Source organism: Anser anser, assembly GCF_964211835.1.
Source record: "Anser anser genome assembly, chromosome: 5".
In the NCBI taxonomy this organism is placed as follows: domain Eukaryota; kingdom Metazoa; phylum Chordata; class Aves; order Anseriformes; family Anatidae; genus Anser; species Anser anser.
The window spans coordinates 46,366,594-46,379,280 of record NC_139725.1 but is presented as its reverse complement, the minus strand read 5'-3'; positions in this window follow the sequence as shown (position 1 = coordinate 46,379,280).

Below are 12,687 nucleotides of genomic sequence, written 5' to 3'. Positions count from 1 at the left end.
AAGTTCTGACTTCATATGAACATGAAAAGTATGAAAAGAATAAAACATAACTATTGTATGCCATAGCAAGAAAAGTTCAGACTAGCCACAGTCCACGCATTTTCTCTGCAAGGAATAGTAGTTTTGTATTCATGTATTCATTTTTTCAGTTCTCCCATTGTTTGACATTTTAAAAAGGGACAGTGTCTACTTTATAGTAGAAAGTCAGAGTTGTTTTTCGTTCATTTGTTTGTTTGTTTTCTCTAATGTATAACATGATAATTGAGCTAATAATGGTTTAGAATGAATCTCCACTAGTCACTTGAGCCTGTCCATTACATATCTTCCTTCATTAATTTTTCAAAATTAATTTTTTTTGTTTAATGAAATAATCAATGTTACAGAACTATGTCCAATCCTTGGGAAATTGCTATTTCCATATCAGCATGTTTGAGCTCAGTGAAAGTCCTACTTCCCCTTGTATTTTTGATTTTAGTGTTTTAGTAGCAGATGTCTTGACAGAGGTAAAGAATTATACAGAGGAAGATCAAATGCTGTAGACAATCAATACAATCCCAGTTTGATTGTTTAAGAGAACATAGACTAAGGCTGAAAATTATGCAAATGATAAATCATCTGGTCATGTAATTAAGTCAGAATTACAATGACAGTAAAGTACAGTTAAATTCTTATTGATACATTAAATTGTGACAAATGTTAATATATTTAATTGGCATTTAACAAGATAGCTGAAGCAAGTTAATTAGATATAAATTTACACACTTCATAAATGTCAGCATTTTTGAAACGAAGCCCACATTTAGAATACAGTTCAATCTTGGATATTCCTGAATACAACAGGTGTGACTGGTAGCACTAGCTATATTAAGGTTATTGTCACTTCTGCTTCTAAGACTTCCCTTGCAGATACTTGTATCATGGTCAGGATGAAATTAGTTAGAATGAAATTGCCTTTCTCCTTCCCTCCAACCACCTTTCCTGTTCTGTCCTCTCCCTTCTTCCTCTTCCCCTGCCCTATTCTCTCCTTCAGCTCCTTCCCCTTTACCCTTCCATTTTCCCCTCCCCTCCCCTCCCCTCCCCTCCCTTCCCCTCCCTTCCCTTCCTTTCCCTTCCCTTCCTCTTTCCACATTAAGTATCAGTACTTAATACATACCAAGTAACTGGTTCCCAAATCTGACACACTGGTAGCTACTGGATGATTTTAATGTCAATATCTCTGTGCCTCACCTTCGCATCTCTGTAATACAGATAACATTTATGTTGATGGTTTACAAATGAAGTTACATATTCACAATGATTATGACTTCATCTGGTAACTCTGTTAGCTCATGATGCTACAAAGGACCAACCAGGGAAATTGAACCCAGAAAATGTGAACCTTTAACCAACCACCATACATAAAAAAGTAAGAATTTAAAAAGTTATGCATAGCAACTTAAAAGAGTCACTTTAAAAAGTCAGTTGCAAGCAGAAAATGTCATAATAGTTTGCCAAGTAAGTTTTGTAATACTTCTTCATTTTCAAAAGTTTCTTAATTATAAGGATGCCTAAAAAAATGGCTATGATTATAAGTGGATCTGACTTTTTTTTTTCTTCTCCCAGACACTAAGATAAAAGAGAAGGCTGACAAGGTTTTTCAAGATGCCATTAAATGAAGAGTGGTGATGATTCTCTTAGATTTGCTTTGATGAAAGTGTTATATAACCTCTGGAATTACAGTGAGAAAGATAAAGACCCTTGGGCAGGAAGATTGGCAGATGGAATGGGAGACAAGGAACAGAGGAAGGCTAAGATGGGGGACAGTTCTCAATTAGTCCCATATTTTTTCTTTTGATTTATTCTCATGTGCCCTATTTGTCTTCCAGAGATGTTCGATATTATGGGCACGATTTCCAGAACTGTAAGTAACTAGATCTATTTGAGATTTTAGTGAAAAGATAGCTAAAGATTTTAAAATAGTATTGTGAAAATATACAAAGTAATTGTCTGCATGTTTCCAATAAGAAAGCTCTTTCATTTATTCTGATATTTTACCTGACCAATCAGAGCCTGTTTTCATTATGCTTGCCTGGTCTGCTTCCAGGAAATATGTCTGCTTCTGGAAAGGATGTGCTCTACCACCCACAGGAGTGCACTGTGCTCCTCTCTAGAGTTTCTAGAATGGCCTCTTGGAGTCATTGTCCTGCTTGGCAAGCAGTTAATGCTGATGAGCATTCAGGAATAGGGGATAAAACTGATTTACTTTGGCATACAGGTGACTCACCAGATGTCTGAAACAAAGCCCAAACACTGTATCTTTTCCAGTAGAATATTTCCAGTAGGCTTCCACTGGCTTTCGCATGTAGACTATTTGGCAACCTAAAGCTGAATTTACAGGATTTATGAGACTAGTAAGATAAAGCACCATGCATATAAATCACTCAGGACACCATATATAATAAACAGTATTCATCTCAGTAGTACTTTCAAAAGCAAAGAAAATGACAACATTTTACTGAAAGTTTCCCAAAGTTCTTTCAGTTTTGCAAGTGTTTTTAAAATCAGATAAACAAATTTCAACAACAGCATTTACTAACATTATGCCAACTACATTCTAATTTTCTGCTTTTGTCTGTTTTGTTTAGCCCCTAGTGTCCCAATGGCTATTTCCCCACTTTCCCTTGGAAAGTATTCTACACACAGACAAATTCCAGCTTTAAGAAACTTCACCTGCTACTTCTTGCATATTTTTTCACTGTTAAGTTACTCAAATGAAAGTGATGGCTCAATTTCTGCTTGGAACATACACTACACTACACCCTTCCTCTACTAAACATTTAGAGACTAAAAATGTTACCAAATAAGCATCATCCTTTCCTGCAGCTGTGTTGTAATAACACCGAGCATGTTGATTTCTGTTAATCTTTCTTTAATGGTTCCCTCAGGCTCATAATAATCTTTAATGTTCTTTCACAAATTTCTCCAGTCTTTCAGTATCATTTATGTATCACAGAAATGACAGAAATTACTATTTGCATTTTAGAAAGTCAAACGAATTCTACTTTCATCTAGAAATCTATACATCTGAACAGAAAGTTATTTACTTTTTGGATTTAGTCCAAATTAAAGCCAGTGTAATTGAGAACAGAATTGCCCCCTAAAACACAACGGAGATAAACAAGAAGTAAATGTACTATATTTCTGTTATTTTTATGCACGACAGTACCAGTTACATTTTCTAAGACAAATTTTAAAACAGCAAAGTCATCAAAACTTTGATATTTTCTTTCCTAAGAAACACCTAAAAATGCCCAGAAGAAAAAGAATTATTTATGGTTTCTAAATTTCATTAGTAAACATTCAGTATAGACTAATTTATACCTAATTCAGAAGAGTGGCATGTTATATATATACATAAACATATGTATTCTTATGTATCTATTTAACGTTTCTAATCCATAAACAGACTTCAAAGGACTTGTGATTGGTGAAGATACCAATTAGACATTAATCTGCATGAAGAATTGGCCCTACGTTTTTCCACCTGTTCAGGTAGGCATGCTGTGCTGTGACTATGGAACTTGAACAAGTGTAAAGTCTAATGCTTTAGGGAAAGTATGGGAACTTGAATACACAAGTGATTCCATGTAGTCTGATGTATCTTTAGAGCACTCAAGAGATCATTTGCCATTGAAAAGTATAGGCAACAAAAAGTTGTAATTTGATGCATGGAAAAAAAAAAAAAAGAAAAAAAAAACAGTATCTGTAGACCAGTATAAATATTTGGCCTTAATTAAAAGAAATACCTCAGAATATTGTCTCTGGAGATTATGTTTGTTTTAGCTATATTTTTCCTTGCACTTTGGAAACAATAGGTGCTTTCAATTACACAGTTTTCTGTAAATTCAGAGGACAACGAGAAAAAGAAAAACAAAAGGTAATCTACAGAGGACAGTTTGTGAGTTCATTCTGAGCTTGTGTGTCATGAGACCTAAAATATATTCTGGAACAAACTGTGGGATAATGGAAGTCTTTAAGAATCTTCCTATTTATTACACTGGAGCTGTAGGTGAACCCAGCAACCTAATAACTAAGAGCTTTTAGAAATATACTGATTAGCTGCACAAGAAACAAAAAGATTCTGTGCCTTGATCCTGTTTGAATTTGTGGGTGTCTAATAATATTGCTGACAAAATGCCTTCCCAAGGTGAATTTTGACTGTCCTGTCCATTGACAGAATAGTTCATATAGCAGAAATTGTCCAATAGACTCAAAAGTTATTGGGCCAGAGAAGAATCTGTCAGATGGGTACACAGCTTGGAGATAGGAAGAAACAACATTTCTGTTCCTGACCATGTATAAAAGACAAGAAAATATTTATGAAACAACAGTACTTATTTACGGCATTCACTGAATCAAAATATTTCACAAGATCACACTGACTAAGGAGATAGTTCTTTATGATGAGGTGTTTATTTAGTTTTTCTTTTTCCTGTGTGCCAGAGAAATAAAATCTTGGGTGTAAATTAGTTAATGAAGTGAGATCAGCATCTTGGGAGAATGAGTAACATCTTAGGCAGAGTCATCAGATTCCCTCCGTTTCCTCCAGTACAGGGAGCTAATAACCAACCAACATACTAAGTTTTTACAGCTAAGTGAAGAGGGATGAGGCTGGGCCAGTAAGCAGGGAAACCACAAGACTGACAGCTTCTCAAGAGCTTTTTCTGCAAAAGTTCCTGGGTCCACTGTAATTTTCCAGGTTCACAGCCTGCAGGTGAGGCAAAAAGTACTTGTTCCACTCTTCAGAAATACATTTAGTTTTCTTACTAAAGTAAAATGGTTTAAAACATTGTTCAATTATGTTGAATAATTGTTTAATAACATTCAACTTATTCATCAATGACCTGGACAATGAAATGGAGTGCACCCTCAGCAAGCTTGCTGACAACACAAAGCTGGGAGGAGTGGCTGATACCCCAGGGGGCTCTGCTGTCATTCAGAGGGACCACAACAGGCTGCAGGGTTGGGCTTCTTGGCAGCAAGAAGCATTCAAAATTCTTGGAGTTTTCTGAGACTACTAGCCAAGACTCTGATGTGATAAGGTTACCATAAAAGCTTTCACTAGTACATTTTTCCTCTCAGATAGCAAGCACTAGCTGTATAGAAATATTGAGAAATCTTCCTCTAAACAATTTAACCCTGAGGAGACCCGGAGACCTTTCATTTTTTATTAGGTGACTTAACTTATTTGGTGGAGAAACCTTCCCCCCCCCAGCCCCCCCCCCCCCAGTTCCTTAATCCCTTTTATGCAACCTCTGTTTTCAGAAAATTCACTTCTGGGAGGGAGAAAAATGCGCATTAGAACTGTTACTACTGTATGCTTCAACTCACTTCTAATGTTCTGATTAAATTTATTATTTTTTCTAATTTGCTTCTAGATTTTTATTTACCATTATTCTATTCACATCACATTAGTAAGTAGAATGAATTATCCACTTTCCAACCCTAATTGGAGAATGGATTAAGAGTTTTGATCTGGTGCCATCAGCATAATTTGAAACCAGGTGGTATTAAACCAATTAGATTTCTTTTAATTGATTTTTGCATTTTATGCAGTAAGGGAAATTCATTGATATTCATTTTTGGAAAAGAGATAACAATGACTTCTGAAACGTTGCCAAAATTTTAAATGACTTTACAAAAATTTAAGTCAATATCAATTCTTTAGGAAATTAATGGGACTGATTTTATTGTAAATAGCTAATAATTGTGCAGCTGGCAGCCCTGAGTTAGTGGTTGTTCAAAGAGCATCACATTAAAGTTCTGAAAGTAACAGAAAAGTTCTGAAATAAATAGAATTTTTAATCAAGCGTTTTATACTGTACTTGCAAGTAAAACATTTTTCACCTTACAAAGAAGTGTGTTACAATGCTTTTATCATATAAGTATGAAAGAGTTTATATTAGAGCTAGTCTAGTCTTTAAATGGAGGCCTAAATACATTTGAATGAGCAACTCTATCTTGGATTGCAAAAAGAAAATTATTTCAGGTTGCTGTCAAATACTCTTTCTTTCCATTTTTTCACACTGGAATGAAGAGCTCTTTAAATTAAATGTTTGAATGAACAGTTTATTTCAAGCTGATAAATAATGCTTTAGTTTGAACTTTTTTGTCTTTTGCAAACAAAGATTTTGTTCTCCTTATTAAACTGAGGTGCATTTGCATTAAAACATCATTTTGACATGCCAAGTCAAAACTCCTAGTGTTTTTCTGATTTTCCACCCTTTTTTTTTTAGCTTAAACGCTGTGAGAAATTTAAAATGAAATTGTGATTTGTTTCCGGCAGAAGCATTTTTCACTAAGAAAAGCTTTTGCCTGGAGTTTCCTTCAGCTACAGTCCTGAATAATACATTGTAGGTAGCTTTGCGCATAAGAGCATAGAAACAATTGTATATTTCACAGATGCTCCTCAGGATACAATCCCTCCAGAGCTCTCTTGAGAAGGAAAACCCACTTTTAGCCTTTAGAAAACCTACCAGATTCTGATTCATCACTGTGTCCAGCTGCTGCACTAGGGAACGACTGAAAGCAAGGCTCTATCTATTCCCTAGTGATTCTTAACCTGTTGTCAATAGCACATATTAGCATGAACAAAATATAACAGAGCTATTCAGCCTCCAATTCTAAACTAGAGTTTTTCCATCCAGCATGACATATTGTTATAAAAACCTGATTCTGCCTCACTTCTCTCTTATAAGCATTGAAAAGTAGTTGAAAGGAAGAAAAATAACGTCAGGAATTTGAAGCAGTGCCCTTCTTACTGCATTTATTTTAATGCATTCATCTGGGGGGTCTCAAATCCTCCTTCCCACCCAAGCCTGGCCAACTCAAGTAGCATCCATTCCAGTGCTTTAATGAAGCTCAGTCATTATCTTTGAAATTTTGTTTGGGTTTGTCCCCTGTGTAATCTGTATCTCATCTTTTTTTCAGAGGATGTGTACAAGTGAAGGCACAATTTAGCTTTTTGATTTGCCTCACATTTCAAAAACTCTTCTGCAGCATGATTGTTATTCTAAAGCAAATGCTTACAAAACTACATAAGACAATCCTGTACAAAGAAAAAAAAAACCAAAAACAAACAAAAAAAACTACACACACATACACAAAAACAACCCTCCATGCATTGAAAAACAACTTATCAAATACTGTAGGGTTATTTATTTGATTGTTGCAACATTGAAATGCTTGCAAAAATAATATTTTTTGATCTATCAAAAAAGAAAAGGTTTAGAAAAGGATAAAGTTGGTATTAATATTTTGAATTCTTCCATTTATCAGTTTTCAGTTCTTAAACATGAAAATATACAATATAGCTAGATTTCTATTCAGTGCCAAGTACCAAACCACCTTATATGTAGGACCTTTTACTTCTAGCACCATACATATTTTTTTCATGTGCCTAAATCTCATTTAGCATCCTCTAGACTGTTCATTAGGTCAGCTTAACCTTAAAACCAAACATAGAATCCACAGCATTAGGTTTCTATCTCAGATCAGCGTTGAAATGTTTTAAAGGCTTTGAGCCCATACACTCAATATGTAGACTACTCCTCCTGAACAACAGAGTGTGTTTTATGTTCCACTTTATTTAGAAAGGGTGTCATGGAGCTGCATTGAAAGGGTTACTACAGAAAGCTGATGGGTGACAGGAAATTCAAGATTTTCCAGCCACATCAAGAATATTGACTTTCTGAAGCTGACTAGATGATGTGAGCTACTTCCAACAATTCAATCTACTCCATTCAGAGTACAGTTAGTTTATAAAGGCATGCAATCTGTAGAGGACTGTTTCAGGGTCACTGTGCTACAGCCCTCTTGACACAGCCAAAAGAAAGTCCTGAATAGAGGATGAGAAGTCTGATTACTGATTAGCTTCAGTAGCTTCAATGTTATTTCAATCAATTCCCAGAAGGAAGTTAGCAATCTGCCCAGCATCCAACAAAAGATTGCTATTAAAGGGCTATTATGATGGGAACACTCAACTCAAAAAGGTAGGGTTTTTGGTGGTGGTGGTGGTGGGTTTTTTTGTTTGTTGGTTGTGGTTTTTTTTATTGTTATTACAATCTGGAGTTCTATATTTAGGACTTCTTTATTGTAAAAATCACTTGTTGAATTTATGCCCAAAAAGCACCTTTGTTTCACTTATATTTATCGTGTCAAACTTTATACTCAAAATAATTGTCTCAGAGGCAGTCCTCCTCCCACAGATCAGGTGATTCTAAATTCATTTAATTAGTGAACGTTAGTGATTTCTTTTTAAGATGAAAGATCACTGAAGTATTTTATCTGTTTTTATGGTAACACAAAGTATATTAAATTGAACATTTTCATAACAGTCCAGGTGTTCCTCACCATTTCAATACACAAAGAAACAAAATCTTCAAATTGAATATATATGTATATATATACACACACCTGAAAAAAGGAATTACAAAAGGATGGACTAACAATTAGATTGTTAATATAGAACATGAAATATGAAGGAAATATTTTGCAATGCATTTTGTTTAACCTTAACGAAAATACTTAATATGTCAGTCTTGTTATTCTCCCAGGAAAATGAAGAGATGTTATTTTCCTTCCCAGGAGTATGATGAGGATTAACACACTAATACGTCAATAACTGAGGCACTCAGATGCTGTGCTAATATAAAAAATGTCTTCCATGATTAGAAAGATTTACAACTTCAAAAATATAACAAAACCTACTAAATATGTAAATGAATTCAGTGTGTGCATAGTCTTAAATGTGTTAATTTGTATGGTTTGTTATTCAGTTTCTCATAGTTACTTTTGGATCAATTTGCACTTTTCAAAAGTAAGAAGTTGACTTCCTAATTATCAGTGATGCAGACCTACCCTGATGGCATCTGAATAGCTACCACACTGGTGATGACTCTGAAATCACTGTTAGTATAAACTCCAATTGAAACACAGTAAATAATTTTGTCAGTGATGTCTATAGCCGCTTTAACAGGTGGTAAGGGCTCTGAGCAGCAAAAAATTTCAATTTAGTTTTTGCCAATACAGGAAGTAACTCTGACTTGAAAGCAGGGGAGCAAATTACATTGAGCTAGAAAGTGCTCTCTTTCCACCACTTCTCTGTTTCAGTTTTTCAATTTTTACTGCTTTTAGCAAGAAAGAAGAATATATGGTCAAACAAGAAAAAAAATGAGAGTACACTGCATGGAGAGAAAGGAGTTTAAGGGGAGCTGCAGTATGAATGTCAATGTATACAGATGAGTTACAGTCATAACTGAGTATCATTGCATATAAATTGCACCACTGAGCCGCAGTGTCTTTTCTACACATTAGTCAGAGAAAAATGCTGTCCCAGGAGGGATGCCTGGCTGTAGGCTCTGTGGAGTCTTGTCCACCTCTAAGCATAGTCAGAAGAGGTATTTGGATGGTTAATGAGTTTTAGTGGTGGTAAAGTGAGTACGATAAGATTTTAAGCACATCCAACACCAGGAAAGAGTTTTTAGTATCTGAATTATGCACATAAGTGCCCAGAAGGGCTAGTAACCCGTATGTGTATCCTTTCCTCCTGTTCAGGCTGTGCAGATGTTAATTTGCACCCAGGAAATATATTCTACGTAGAATGGATAGAGCTTTCTTGGCGGAAAACTAAGGTACATTTGCAACAATAGTTCAATAGTTTTCACTGAGATCTGCACCCTATTGGCAATATAAACATGACTTTGTCAGTCTAGCTCCACAAACATTTCTGTTTCAGTCTTTTCATTTGTCATACAGAAATACTTATTTTTTACTTATAAGACCATAACAAAATTTTGTTCGTTAATATCTGCAGTCTGGTTAGATACCAAGAGTAAAAGTACTAAAACCCCAAATTTTTGAGCCCAAATAAAAAAATATTTCACTATAAATCATTTACAGTAAGTTTTCCATGTTGTTATGGTCAAGAATGGTAAGAGTATTTCTTAATAGCCAAATTTAACAGCTAACTGTCAGATAACAGAAAAATGTCCCCTTGAGGCTTGTCATACTGAGGTCTGTGACAAACCAACACAAAAAGCAGGTATCAAAGCTGTGGGATCCCTTGTTGTAAATGCTGTGGGCATGTGTTTGGAGATATTTTTACATTCCAGAGATTTGTATTATTAATGCTTATTCATCAATAACTGCCAGAAATCTACTTGTTGGGAACATTATGAGCAAGCCAGTATTTGAAAAAATAAAAGCTATTCTTTGTTAATAGTTCATATGAGTTATTCCTCTGGACATAAAGGGTTTGGGAAGGTATTGAAGGTTAATTATAAATTACGCATAAAATTATGTAAAAATGAGTATAAAACTACAATTTAAATTACAATTGAGTAGTATGTTCAAACTGTTTGTTTGAACATCACATGGCTGATTTAGCTACTCCCATTTATGTTCAAATGTAGGTTGTTATATGAAGAAGGGAAAAATTACAGTGGCTTTGGACTGTGTGTTTGGATCAAAAAGAGCATCACAGTCAGTAGGGGAATGAAAGCTGCATCTTCAGTATCTTGCTGTTACTGATTACTCTGGCAATTATGCCACTGCCAAATTAAAATACTCAGACTCTTCATTGTAATTAACACATCTCTGGCGTGTGATAAGTGCTTTGAGAGGAAGAACTTTTAAAACTGGGGAGTTTCACACTTAAGAAAGTGAACTATCATTCTGCTGTCTAGAATTGAGCGCAGTGTAGCAGAGGAAATAATTCTGCCAGTGCCCCAGAAGATCTCAGTGTTACCTCTCCTTCAGAAGAGCAGCAGGTCAAATCTTTTGTAAAGGCACTCTCATTTATCTGGAGAAGAGCTTTAAAGATCAAGGTCACGTTTGTTATCCAATCCTGGCAGCCTTCCAGTAAGCTTTTTCAACTCGTCTCCATCCTGAATTACACCACTGCACATTTAGGATCTCCCTTACAGATTTCAACTGATCTCTGCACACATATTCTATAGTCTCACCATACTTTATAAATCTGAGATATCAGGAGATTGCACACCTAGGAGCTCACAAGGAAATAGAAATACGTAATAAAAATACTATTGTGGACAAAACCATTTTATATTTAATTGAAGAAGCGGATAGCAATCCATTATTTAGAACAACAACAACAAAAAAAGTAATTAGATGCTTTGGGAAAACTGTACTCAAAAACTAAGGTATGCCTAAATCAGCTTTCAACGTTAGTCAATACCAGTTTAGTCAGAAGTGTCACTCTATAGACACTTCTAGTGTCTATAGACTCTCTATAGAGAGGTCATTTTTTCAGACATAATGGCATAACTCTCTAAGCAGTTCTATGCAGAAGAGAGAAAGATAGGTAATCAGAATGGTAGTTTGACAGGGACTGAAAAAAAAAAGAGGTAAGAGAAAGCAAAGAATGAGACTTGCCAGGACTGACATCTGGAAGGAAAGAAGTTTACAACTGTGGCAAAAGTAACTGCAGCCCGCCGTTTTATTTCTTCCCTGTTTACAGAAACTATTTTATATCTTCTTTGAAAATAAATAGTATGATAACAGATACATTCCTGCCTCTGTCATCATTTTATCCCCATGAAATAAACAGTCCATATTTTCTGTTGTTTAGCTATTACCATCAAAATGGTAAATGATACTAAATAAATCTCATGTAGACTGTTTATCCACTGTAAGTGCCTCATGTTCTAGTTTAATTCATGCAGATGACATTTCCCACACTTTAAATGGAATTTTTAAATATTAGTAATTTCAATAAAAATATTTCACTAATTAAAACAATCAAATCTTACTGTAAATGAAAGGATATATTGGACACTTCTCCACATTTAACTATTGAAACTTCAGTAATAAGGACAATTTGTCTACAGTATACATTAAGAAATTATCCCATTTGATAGAAAGTCAATATATAGATAACCAGATGGCTTTCTTTATCTAACACTTGACAACTACGTATGAACATGTGCAGTTAAGGGATAAATTATGTGTTCAGCAGTGTTTCCATAGTATTCTTATTGAGAAACCATTATGTCTGTCAATATTTTTCTTCAGTGCTAAACATGGGGACACGAGCATTGAGTTGCCTTCATTAATAAATCAATGTCTTTCTCAGTTCCTTTTTCTTTGTCTCTATATGTAAAGAACATATGGTCTAACTAGAAATCATCTACTCTCTTTTGGATTTATCATTCTTGGTAATAGTAAAGCTGAGAAAAATGCAGTTTTGCAAATGTGCTGAAGTCTTATAGACAGTAACTTGGTTATTAAGGCCTTCTCATCCATGATATGACTAGAAAGTGATATACATTCTTACTAATTTAAAGAGATAGGACAAGTCATTAGTATAATTTATGGAAATCAAATTGCGTTTGTATACCTATGTACATTTTTGGTTTAATGCCAGTAATAAAGGAAAAAAATCGTTTGATTGTTTGTTTTTAACAGACACCCTTAGGGTTTTGTTTTGTTATTTTAAAGTTTCATTTATTAATAATTGTTGAGTTTAGTTATGAGGATCCAGAACTTCATTAGATGTTTAACATGCCCTTCAGACGGTATTCAGTTAAATACAAGTAATTGAGAATGTCAAATGTTATTCCTTAGTATAATTTGTTTTTCAGCCATTACAAAAATAATTAGATTAATCTTGCCAGACAGCAAAGGCAC